The following is a 13,510-nucleotide window of genomic DNA, read 5'->3' on the forward strand; positions in this document are numbered from 1 at the left end:
CCACAGCTAGGCACTTTGTAAAAAACAGCTCTGATTTCTTTGGGATAATGTGATGTGTCCACGTTTTGTTTTGGGACATTTTGTGTCGCGGGCTCTAAGCCTATCCACACACATATGGTACCATTTTTATCAGGAGACGTGGGGGAATGCTGGGTAGGAGGAAATTTGTCGCTCCTATCAGATTCCAGAACTTTCTGTCACTGAAATGTGAGGAAAAGTGTGTTTGTTTGCCAGATTTTGAGGTTTGTAAAAGATTGTGGATAACAGAACCTGGTGAGTGCCCCACAAGTCACCCCATCTTGGATTCCCCTAGATGTCTAGTTTTAAAAAAAGTATAGGTTTGGTAGGTTTCCCTAGGTGCCGGCTGAGCTAGAGGCCAAAATCCACAGCTAGGCAATTTGCACAAAACAAAACGTCAGTTTCCTTTCGGAAAATGTGATGTGTCCACGTTGTGGTATGGGGCCTTTCCTGTCGCAGGCACTAGGCCTACCCACAGAAATGAGGTACCATTTTTATCGGGAGACTCTGGGGAATGCTGGGTAGGAGGAAATTTGTGGCTCCTCTTAGATTCCAGAACTTTCTGTCATCGAAATGTGAGGAAAAAGAGGTTTTTTTTGTCAAATTGTGAGTTTTGCAAACGATTCTGGGTAACAGAACTTGGTGAGATACCCACAAGTCGCCCCATCCTGGTTTCCCCTAGCTGTCTAGTTTTTAAAATGCAGATGTTTGGTAGGTTTCCTCAGGTGGCGGCTGAGCTAGAGGCCAAAATGCACAGCTAGGCACTTTGTAAAAAACAGCTCTGATTTCTTTGGGAAAATGTTATCTGTTCATGTTGTTTTTTTGGGGCATTTCCTGTCACGGGCACTAGGCCTACCCACAGAAGAGAGGTTCCATTTTTATCGCGAGACTTGGGGGAATTCTGGGTAGGAGGAAATTTTGTGGCTCTTCTCAGCTTCCAGAACTTTCTGTCACCGAAATGTGAGGAAAAAGTGTTTTGTTTTTGTCAAATATTGAGGTTTGCGAAGGATTCTGTGTAAAAGAACCGGGTGAGAGCCCCACTAGTCACACCATCTTGGATTCTCCTATTTGTCTAGTTTTCAAAAGTGCACAGGTTTGGTTATTTTCCCTAGGTGGTGGCTGAGCTAGAGGCCAAAATCAACAGCTAGGCACTTTGTAAAAAGCAGCTCTGATTTCTTGGGATAATGTGATGTGTCCCCATTGTGTTTTGGAGCATTTTGTGTCACGGCCACTAGGCCTACCCACACAAGTATGGTACCATTTATATCGGGACTCTTGGGGGAACGCTGGGTAGGAGGAAATTTGTGGCTCCTTTCAGATTCCAGAACTTTCTGTCACCGAAATGTGAGGAAAAGTGTGTTTTTTTGTCAAATACTGAGGTTTGCAAAGGATTCTGTGTAACTGTTCCTGGTGAGAGCCCCACAAGTCACCCCATCTTGGATTCCCCTAGGTGCCTAGTTTAAAAAAATGCACAGGTTTGGTAGGTTTCCCTAGGTGGTGACTGAGCTAGAAGCCAAAATACACAGCTAGGCACTTTGTAAAAAAACAGCTCTGATTTCCTTGGGATAATGTGAACTGTCCACGTTGTACTTTGGGGCATTTCCTGTCGCGGCCACGGGGCCTACCCACACAAGTGAGGTACCATTTTCATCGGGAGACTTGGGGTAGCGCTGAGTAGGAGGAAATTTGTGGCTCCTCTCCGTTTCCAGAACTTTCTGTCACCGAAATGTGAGGAAAAAGTGTTTTTTTTGCCAAATTTTGAGGTTTGCAAAGGATTCTGGGTAACAGAACCTGGTGCGAGCACAACAAATCACCCCATCCTAGATTGCCCTCGGTGTCTAGTTTTCAAAATGCACAGGTTTCGTAGGTTTCCCCAGGTGACGGATGAGCTAGAGGCCAAAATCCACAGCTAGGGACTTCGTAAAAAACAGCTCTGATTTCTTTGGGAAAATGTGATCTGTTCACGTTGTGTTTTGAGGCATTTCCTGTCACGGGCACTAGGCCTACCCACACAAGCGTGGTACCATTTTTATCGGTATTCTTGGGGGAACGCTGGGTAGGAGGAAATTTGTGGCTCCTTTCAAATTCCAGATCTTTCTGTCACCGAAATGTGAGGAAAAGTGTGTTTTTTGTCAAATTTTGAGGTTTGCAAGGATTCTGGGTAACAGAACCCGGTGGGAGCCCCACAAGTCACACCATCTTGGATTCCCCTAGTTGTCTAGTTTTCAAAAATGCACAGGTTTGGTAGGTTTCCCTAGGTGGTGGCTGACTAGAGGCCAAAATCCACAGCTAGGCACTTTGTAAAAAACAGCTCTGATTTCTTTGGGTTAATGTGATGTGTCCACGTTTTGTTTTGGGACATTTTGTGTCGCGGGCTGTAAGCCTATCCACACACATATGGTACCATTTTTATCAGGAGACGTGGGGGAATGCTGGGTAGGAGGAAATTTGTCGCTCCTATCAGATTCCAGAACTTTCTGTCACTGAAATGTGAGGAAAAGTGTGTTTGTTTGCCAGATTTTGAGGTTTGTAAAAGATTGTGGGTAACAGAACCTGGTGAGTGCCCCACAAGTCACCCCATCTTGGATTCCCCTAGATGTCTAGTTTTAAAAAAAGTATAGGTTTGGTAGGTTTCCCTAGGTGCCGGCCGAGCTAGAGGCCAAAATCCACAGCTAGGCAATTTGCACAAAACAAAACGTCAGTTTCCTTTCGGAAAATGTGATGTGTCCACGTTGTGGTATGGGGCCTTTCCTGTCGCAGGCACTAGGCCTACCCACAGAAATGAGATACCATTTTTATCGGGAGACTCTGGGGAATGCTGGGTAGGAGGAAATTTGTGGCTCCTCTTAGATTCCAGAACTTTCTGTCATCGAAATGTGAGGAAAAAGAGGTTTTTTTTGTCAAATTGTGAGTTTTGCAAACGATTCTGGGTAACAGAACTTGGTGAGATACCCACAAGTCGCCCCATCCTGGTTTCCCCTAGCTGTCTAGTTTTTAAAATGCAGATGTTTGGTAGGTTTCCTCAGGTGGCGGCTGAGCTAGAGGCCAAAATGCACAGCTAGGCACTTTGTAAAAAACAGCTCTGATTTCTTTGGGAAAATGTTATCTGTTCATGTTGTTTTTTTGAGGCATTTCCTGTCACGGGCACTAGGCCTACCCACAGAAGAGAGGTTCCATTTTTATCGCGAGACTTGGGGGAATTCTGGGTAGGAGGAAATTTTGTGGCTCTTCTCAGCTTCCAGAACTTTCTGTCACCGAAATGTGAGGAAAAAGTGTTTTGTTTTTGTCAAATATTGAGGTTTGCGAAGGATTCTGTGTAAAAGAACCGGGTGAGAGCCCCACGAGTCACACCATCTTGGATTCTCCTATTTGTCTAGTTTTCAAAAGTGCACAGGTTTGGTTATTTTCCCTAGGTGGTGGCTGAGCTAGAGGCCAAAATCAACAGCTAGGCACTTTGTAAAAAGCAGCTCTGATTTCTTGGGATAATGTGATGTGTCCACATTTTGTTTTGGGACATTTTGTGTTGTGGACTCTAAGCCTACCCACTCACGTATGGTACCATTTTTATCGGAAGACTTGGGGGAATACTGGGTAGGAGGAAATTTGTGGCTCCTATCAGATTCCAGAACTTTCTGTCACTGAAATGTGAGGAAAAGTCAGTTTGTTTGCCAAATTTTGGGGTTTACAAAAGATTCTGGGTAACAGAACCTGGTGAGTGCCCCACCAGTCACCCCATCTTGGATTCCCCTAGGTGTCTAGTTTTAAAAAAAGCAAAGGTTTGGTAGGTTTCCCTAGGTGCCGGCCGAGCTAGAAGCCAAAATCCACAGCGAGGCAATTTGCACAAAACAAAACGTCAGTTTCCTTTCGGAAAATGTGATGTGTCCATGTTGTGGTTTGGGGCCCTTCCTGTCGCAGGCACTAGGCCTACCCACACAAGTGAGGTACCATTTTTATCGGGAGACATGGGGGACTGAAGGAAATTTGTGGCTCCTCTAAGATTCCAGAACTTTCTGTCACAGAAATGTGAGGATTTTTTTTTTTGTTTTCAAATTTTGAGGTGTGCAAAGGATTCTGGGTAACAAAACCTGGTAATAGCCTCACAAGTCACCCCATCTTGGATTACCCTAGGTGTTTAGGCCCATATTTATACTTTTTGATGCAAAACTGCGCTAACGCAGTTTTGCATCAAAAATATTAGCGCCGGCTAACGCCATTCTGAAGCGCCATGCGGGCGCCGTATTTATTGAATGACGTTAGCCGGCGTCAGCCGCCGGCGCCGTCTGGTGTGCGTTAAAAAAAACGATGTACACCAGGCAGCGCCAGCGTAGGGGGAAAATGGAGTATGGGCGTCCAAAAATGGTGCAAGTCAGGCTGAGGCAAAAAAATCGCCTCAACACGATTTGCGCCATTTTTTTTTCACTCCCAACCCCCATTGAAATGACTCCTGTCTTAGCAAAGACAGGAGTCATGCCCCCTTGCCTAATGGCCATGCCCAGGGGACTACTGTCCCCTGGGCATGGTCATTGGGCATAGTGGCATGTAGGGGGGCACAAATCAGGCCCCCCTATGCCACGATTTTTTAAAAAAAAAAATACTTACCTGAACTTACCTTAATGTCTCTGGGGTGGGTCCCTCCATCCTTGGGTGTCCTCCTGGGGTGGGCAAGGGTGGCAGGGGGTGTCCCTGGGGGCAGGGGAGGGCACCTCTGGGCTCATTCTGAGCCCACAGGTCCCTTAACGCCTGCCCTGACCCAGGCGTTAAAATCCGGCGCTAATGTGGGTTTTTTAGACCCGCCCACTCCCGGGCGTCATTTTTGCCCGGGAGTATAAATACGACGCATATGCATCGGAGTCATTTTTTAAGACGGGAACGCCTACCTTGCATATCATTAATGCAAGGAAGGTGTTCACGCAAAAAAATGACGCTAACTCCATGAACTTTGGCGCTAGACGCGTCTAACGCCAAAGTATAAATATGGAGTTAGTTTTGCGTTGAATTTGCGTCGAAAAAAACGATGCAAATTCGGCGCAAACGGAGTATAAATATGCCCCTTAGTTTTCAAAAATGTACAAGTTTGGTAGGTTTCCCTAGGTGCTGGCCGAGCTAGAGGCCAAAATCCACAGTCTAGACACTTTGCAAAAAAAAGTCAGTTTCCTCTTGGAAAATGTGATGTGTCCACGTTGTGTTTTGGGGCATTTCCTGTCACAGCCACTAGGCCTACCCACACAAGTGAGGTACCATTTTTATCGGGAGACTCAGGGGAACGCTGGGTAGTAGGAAATTTGTGGCTCCTCTCAAATTCCAGAACTTTCTTTCATCGAAATGTGAGGGAAAAGAGTTTTTTTGTCAAATTGTGAGATTTGCAAAGGATTCTGGGTAACAGAACCTGGTGAGATACCCACAAGTCACCCCATCTTGGTTTCCCCTAGGTGTCTAGTTTTCAAAATGCAGATGCTTGGTAGGTTGCCCTAGGTGGTGGATGAGCTAGCGGCCAAAATCCCCAGCTAGGCACTTTGTAAAAAACAACTCTGATTTCTTTGAGAAAATGTGATGTGTCTACGTTGTGTTTTGTGGCGTTTCCTGTTGTGCGCACTAGGCCTACCCATACAAGTGAGGTACTATTTTTATCGGGAGACTTGGGGGAATGCTGGGTAGGAGGAAATTTGTGGCTCCTCTCAGATTCCAGAACTTTCTGTAATCCAAATGTGAGGAAAAAGAGTATTTTTTTTTTTTCACATTTTGAGGTTTGCAAAGGATTCTGGGTAACAGAACCTGGTGAGAGACCCACAAGTCACCCCATCCTGCTTTCCCATGGAAGTATAGTTTTCAAAATGCAGATGTTTGGTAGGTTGCCCTAGGTGGCGGCTGAGCTAGAGGCCAAAATCCACAGCTAGGCACTTTGTAAAAAAGAGCTCTGATTTCTTTGGGAAAATGTGATTTGTCCACGTTGTGTTTTGGGGCATTTCCTAATGCGGACTGTAGGCCTATGCATACAAGTTATGCACCATTTTTATCGGGAGACTTGGGGGAATGCTGGGTAGGAGGAAATTTGTGGCTCCTGTCAGATTGCAGAACTTTCTGTCACCGAAATGTGAGGTAAAAGTGTGTTTTTTGCCAAATATTGAGGTTTGCAAAGGATTCTGGCTAAGAGAACCTGTTGAGAGCCCCACAAGTCACCCCATCCTGGATTCCCCCAGGTGTCTAGTTTTCAAATTGCACAGATTTGTTAAGTTTCCCTAGTTGGCATCTGAGCTAGAGGCCAAAATCTACAGCTAGGCACCTGGTAAAAAACACATCAGATTCCAATGTAAAAATGTGATGTGTTTATGTTGTGTTTCCTGTTGCGAGCATTAGGCCTACCCACACAGTACCATACCTACCATCAGGAGACTTTGGGGTACACATAATAGCAAAACCATTGTTGTTGCCCCTTGTCTTTCTCTAAATTTTTCCCATTTTGGAAATACAAATGTTTTCTTGATACCTATTTTTCACTTTTTAAATTTCAGCAAATGAATTGCTGTTTACCCAGTATAGAATGAAAACCTATTGCAAGGTGCAGCTCCTTCATGTGCTCTGGGTACCTAGGGTTCTTGATGAATCTACAAGCCCTATATGTCGCCGCAACCAGAGGAGTCCATCAGACGTAACAGTAGATTGCTTTAAACAATCTGACATCTCAGAAAAACGTTACAGAGTAAAATGTGGGGGAAAATGTTTTTTACCTCAATTTCAATATTTTTTATTTCAGCTGTTATTTTCTGTAGGAAAACCTCGTAGGATCTGCACAAATTACCCCTTGTGGAATTCAGAATGTAGGCCCTCATTACAACTCTGGCGGTCGGTGTTAAAGCGGCGGTAACACCATCAACAGGAAAACGGTAAAAAAAAATGGAATCACGACAATGGTAGAAACCGCCAATATAGACAGCCACCTTAACACTCCGACCGCCACGGCGGTACAAACAAACTGCATGGCGGTCACCGCCAACAGACAGGCGGAAGACAATGTATCGCCCACACTATTATGAGAGGCCAATCTGCCACCTTTTCGGGGGCAGAACCAATTCGAACAAAAACACGGTGGAAACAGGACTTGGAAGTGGAAACACTCACCTCTACACAACGCACGAGGAACCAGGACGCCATGGAGCCAGAACTCCAAATACTCCCTGCGATAGTATTCCTGCTCCTCTACCAGGAGGAGGAACAACGGCGGCGACGACCACGGTGAGTATTGCACCTACAACACAGGGGAGGTGGGAGGAAAAAGAGAGTGACACACACATGCAACATGAAAAACCCCCACCCCCCATCCACAACAACACACACACTAATACATGCTGCAACATTAGATTTACACCCCCAACCCATCCTGGAAGAACGCAATGACAAAAGGAAATTATTGTAACAATTGTAATCAATAAGAATCCATTAGTCAAAACGTTAAATACAGTATAAACAATTATGTACACCAACTGTACAAGTCCGGATAGTGTACCATTCATAGTCCGGGGACCACTGGGCCCAAAACGCATGGGCGAGGCCCACACTCGATATCAGACTCCAACTGGAGAGAACACTGCTGGGGCATCAGATCGAAATGAAACAGGCACCTCAGGGGGAAAGGAAGGGGGTCACCTCAGCTGGGTGAGTGTACAACGCCAGCTCCACGAGGGGGCTCCATGCCCATTGATTTATCCTGGGGAGTGCAAAGCCACAGTCTCTCAAGTCTCTCCAGTGGGTGGTTTGCCCACTGCTTTATCCTGGGGAGTGCAAAGCCACAGTCTCTTAAGTCTCTCCAGTGGGTGGTATGCCCACTGCTTTATCCTGGGGAGTGCAAAACCACAGTTTTTCTAGTCTCTCCAGTGGGTGGGTTGCCCACTGCTTTCTCCTGGGGAGTGCAACGCCACAGTCTCTCAAGTCTCTCCAGTGGGTGGATTGCCCACTGCTTTATCCTGGGGAGTACAAAGCCACAGTCTCCCAAGTCTCTCCAGTGGGCGGGTTGCCCACTGCTTTATTCTGGGGAGTGCAAAGCCACAGTCTCTCAAGTGGATGCCTTTCTCCACTAGTTCTGGAGGGGGCTTTGTACCCAGAGTGCGTCATCCTGCCAAGGACTAAGATAGTGGATGTGACACTCCACTGGTTCAGGAGGAATCTTTGTGCCCAGAGTGCTTCATGCTGCCAAGGACTGAGGTAGTGGATGTGATACTCCACTGGTTCTGGAGGGGGCTTTGTGCCCAGAGTGCTTCATCCTGCCAAGGACTGAGGTAGTGGATGTGATATTCCACTGGCTCTGGAGGGGGCTTGGTGCACTGAGTGCTTCATCCTGCCAAGGACTGAGATAGTGGATGTAATACTCCACTGGTTCTGGAGGGGGCTTTGTGCCAGGAGTGCTTCATCCTAACAAGGAGTGAGGTAGTGGATGTGATACTCTACTGGTTCTGGAGAGGGCTTTGCGCCCAGAGTGCTTCATCCTGACAAGGACTGAGGAAGTGGATGTGACACTCCACCGACGGTGGTGCAACATGCAAGCAGGTCAGGCTCCTGGAACTGACCACCAGCCTTGTACGACTGACCACTGGGGATGGCAGCCATGTCTGCGGTGGTGCCACTGGCTCAGGATGTCACGGGGCTGATGGCGGTGCGGGCAGCGGTGTCAGTCGCGGCGGTGCTTGCGGCTGCCTCAGTGGCATTGGTGCTGGTGGCGGTGTCTGTGGCGGCAGTGCAGGTGGCGGTGCTGGTGGCGGTCTTGCCCGCCGTGCAGGTTGGTGTCGACGTGGACCTGCCCTTGATTTTCTGGCCCTTCCCCACCTTGGATGGTGGCGCAGCTATCTTGCCACTTTCCACTTTCCACTTTTATTTTGCCTGAGCCCTTGGTGGCAGGTGTTTTCGTCTTCTCCCTCTGGGATGTGGGCAAAGTTTTCACTTTTGGAGGTGGCGGAATGTCCTTGCCCTCGCTCCGTGGGACACTGGCAGCCCTGTTGCTTGGCACACTCCAAAATCCTGCTATTGCTGGCACCACTGTGCCTGGTCATGTGGTGGCTGAGGTGCTGAGTTGTGACCAGGAAAGGCGGGCCCTAGGGGACGGACTGGGGCGAGGTGTAAGGAAGAGGTCAACAATTGAAAGGAAAAGTTTTTTAGACACACTGGGACGGGTAGAATGAGGGGGTTTGGGAGTGGAGGAAGAGGTAGTGGATGTAAGAGGTGTACGTTTGCTAACTTTGGGTGAAGGTGCATAGGCTGGAGGCTGTTGTGAGGTGGATGGCTGTTGGGTGGGTGTGTGACTGTGTTTGTGTACTTTGGGAGGAGGGCTCACAGACACACTGGGAGAGGACACAGGGGATGTGTGAATGGTAGTGGGGGTGGTTAGTTCACGTGAGCGGTGTGTGGTAATGGGCGTGCTGGTGATGGAGGTAGTGGCTGAAGATGTAGTGCATGCAGGTGTGAGTGGAGACGAGACAGGGAGGGAGGAGGGAGACGTGGAGGAGGGGGACACAGTGGAGGCAGTGGATGTTGTTATGTGTGCATGGGTATGATGCTTGTGTGAGTGCTTGTGGGATGTGTGGTGCTTATGTTTGCCAGAGCCACCCTTGTGTGTTGAGATGTGTGCATGCTGGTCTGATGTTGTGCTTGGGATAGTCTGAGGTACAGGGGATTTGGTCTGGGTGGAGGAGGTTGGAGGGGGGAGGCTGGACACAGGGACAATGGCTGCCATCAGTGCAGAGGCCAGAGCCTGAAATGTTCGCTGTTGGGCTGCCTGGCCAGAATGAATGCCCTCCAGGTATGCATTGGTCTGTTGCAACTGCCTCTCTACACCCTGGATGGCATTCAGAATGGTAGACTGCCCAACAGTGAGGGATCTCAGGAGGGCAATAGCCTCCTCACTGAGGGCAGCAGAGCTGACAGGGCCGAGGTGCCTGGGGCGAAGGAGATGCCCACCCTCCTGGGTGAGCGGCCACGGGACACACGCTGAGGGGCAGCTGGGAGGGCAGTGCTGGTAGGGGGGGTGGCGGCTGTACCAGTAGATGTGAGTGGCACAGAGGGGCACACCACCACAAGGGAGCTCTCATCAGAGGAAGAGTCGGTGTCACTGGTCTCTGCTCCTGTCCCCGCCGTGGAGCTCCCCTCGCCCTGCGTCCCACTGTTGACTTCAGACTCCATTGTCTCGCCCTCCAGGGCCATGTGGAATGCAGCTCCCTCATGCTGCGGTGGCACTGCTCCTCCGTCTGATGATGCTAATTTACACAAGATCAGGGAGACCACAAAAAGGGGGGGGGAGAAGAAAGACATGTTCAGGGCATGCAATACTGCTACCATTGGCGGACACTACAGACACAGCAGCCCTCTGCACTACGCCATGCACTTAGAGCTCCCTAATTAATCACAGGGACATGGGGTACAAGGCCTATGCCCAATTGCTGCACACATGGAAGTCACAGGAGCTTGACTAGGTCCAGATGGCTCTTACCACTGGTGGGGTTGGGGTGCCACATAGCCTGCCTCATGAAGGGACTTTGCCCACAAAACTCGCCCTGGCCTGGGGGAACCCACAGCCCACCTCACCTACCTAGAAACCTTGTAATTCGTGCAGAGTAAGATGGATGTGAATGTACTCACCCCCTTGTGGCTGCTGTAGTACCCTCAAGCACCCATCCAACTCTGGATATGCCACCGCCAGGATCCGGAACATCAGGAGGGTCATGGTGCGATGGGCACCCCTCCCACATTGGGAGACTATCCCCAGCTGGACCTCCGCAGGTCCTCCCATCTTTTCCGGCAGTGGGTGCTCCGTCTGTGGTGGACCCCCAGGGTCCGGATGTCTTTGGCAATGGCACGCCAAATATCTTTCTTCTGGTGGGCGCTGACCTAGAGGAATAGTACAAGGGGAAAAGGATGATCTTTAACCGTCCGGACCGTCACAGTCATTGGCCCACGTTCCCACCCTTGCCCTGATGCACATACACTCACCGTACACTCATGCAGGCCTCAGTCCCCCCCCCCTGTATCTTCCATCTACACAACTCCAAACAGGCATAGCCCATGCAGCATGCTCACAGTGTACTCACCTGTTTGTCTGGAGGACCGTAGAGTAGCGTGTACTGGGGGAGGACCCCATCCACTAACTTCTCCAACTCCTCCGAAGTGAAGGCAGGGGCCCTTTCCCCAGACACATGAGCCATCGTCGCTTCCAGACTGAGGTCACAGCAGCACTTGCAGTGTAGGTCCTCTCCTGTCGAAGGTCAGGTATCAAGTGAGTGAAGAGAGAGAAAATGGCGGTCACGTCCGTGGCGGTGTTTACCGTCACCGCCGGCGTACCTTGTCATTGGCTCCTGGGACCCATAGGGCATAATGTTAACCATTGCAGGATTGCGCCACAGTCTTCAATTGCCTACCGCGACGGTGTACAACGCCAGCACAGTTACCTCATATCCCCTTGTCCCACATTACAGGTCAGGCAGCCGCCATTTCAGGGGGCCATATGGCATTAATTTTAAATGCGTCACACCTATCTAGGCCTTGCATACACACAGTGACGTAACATTGCAGATTGACAAATGTGTGCAATTAATAATTTTTCTAATACCTCAGTGTTGGCTGACTCTGTGCTCGCTGTTTTCGTCGATAGGGAATGTCCGCTGGGGCAGGTGAGGAGATGGCGGCATCCTCTGGTGTACAGACCGCTGGTGGACCTGTCGACAATGGAAGACAGACAAATGATTATCACTTACAGACTTGATCGTGCCACAATCCAGGAACTGTGTGCCCAGTTGGAGCCAAACCTGATTTCAGCTATCCACCATCCCACAGGAATCCCCCCTCTAGTGCAGGTCCTGTCAGTACTCCATTTCCTGGCAAGTGAGTCTTTTCAAACAACAGTGGCAATTGCATCAGGGATGTCCCAGCCTATTTTCTCAAATGTGTTGTCCAGAGTGTTGTCTGCCCTGCTGAAACACATGCGCAGCTACATCGTTTTCCCTCAGGTGTAGGATTTGCACACAGTGAAAGGTGACTTCTATGCCCTGGGACATATCCCCAACATCATAGGTGCCATTGATGGGACACATGTGGCATTAGTACCCCCCCGCAGGAGTGAACAGGTGTATAGAAACAGGAAGAGTTACCATTCGATGAATGTGCAGATGGTGTGTTTGGCCGACCAGTACATCTCCCATGTGAATGCCAAGTTTCCTGGCTCAGTGCATGACATTACATTTTGAGGAGTAGCAGCATCCCTTATGTGATGGGGCATCTCCAGAGGCACTGTGTGTGGCTAATAGGTAAGGACAAGGACCCTATACCCATGTGAATGATTGTCTGGGGTTGTCCCTAAGGGTTTGTGTGTGGCTAACAGTTGTCCCTCAACATTTGCTGGTGACTCTGGGTACCCCAACCTGTCATGGCTACTGACACCAGTGAGAAATCCCAGGACAGGTGCAGAGGACCGCTACAATGAGGCACATGGGCGAACTAGGAGAGTGACCGAAAGGACCTTCCGCCTCCTGAAGGCCAGCTTCAGGTGCCTCCATATGACAGGTGGTTCTCTCTACTACTCACCAAAGAAGGTGTGCCAGATCATCGTGGCCTGCTGTATGCTGCACAACCTGGCTTTGCGACAACAGGTGCCTTTTCTGCAGGAGGATGGTCCAGAAGGAGGTCTTGTGGCAGCTGTGGAGCCTGTGGATGCAGAAGAAGAGGACATTGACAACAGAAACAATGTTATCCAGCAATACTTCTAGTGAGACACAGGTAAGAAGACATCACTGCCTCCTACAGCTCATACAATTGTTAGACCTATCATATGTCTGTCACTTTCACCCAGTGTATGGACCCTGACTTGTCACTTTGCCTTTCCATTTCACAGATGTGGGTCCCACTGTGTGACCTCTGCTATATTACCTCATGAACTAGAGCTGTGTGACATAGGTATGTTGATAATACAATGGACATTGCTATTTTTCTTAGTTATAGCAAATACACATTTGTGAAAGCACAGACTGACTCCAGATTGTTTTGTGATTCAAGGGTGTTTATTTAAGTGCAAAATAGTGGAGGGGGTTGGAAAATGGTCAGGGGTGATGGTGGAGGAATGTCCATGGCAGAGTCCAGTTATTTGTCTCACAGGTGCATTGTCCAAAGGGGCATAGGAAGTGGAGCTAGGGCAGTTTAAGGATGGACAGGGTGACGAAGTCGGACAGAAGAATGACATTCAGGGTGGTCTCATTTCTTGGCGGGGGTCTTGGCATTGTTATCTGTCTTTGTCCTGGATCTCAGGGACCTTTTGCGGGGTGGTTCTCCATCTGCAGGGGGTGGGGTGCTGGTGTCGTGGTCCTGTAGTGGTGCCTCCTGTCCACTAGCGCCGGCGGAGGTGGTGGGATGTTCATCATCGAGGCTAGTGTGAGGGGCCCCTTATTGTGCCACAGTGTCCCTCCTGGTGTTCACAAGGTCCTTCAGCACCCCTACAATGGTGACCATGGTGGTGTTGATGGAC

The sequence above is a fragment of the Pleurodeles waltl genome, chromosome 8 (assembly GCF_031143425.1).
Source record: "Pleurodeles waltl isolate 20211129_DDA chromosome 8, aPleWal1.hap1.20221129, whole genome shotgun sequence".
NCBI lineage: Eukaryota > Metazoa > Chordata > Amphibia > Caudata > Salamandridae > Pleurodeles > Pleurodeles waltl.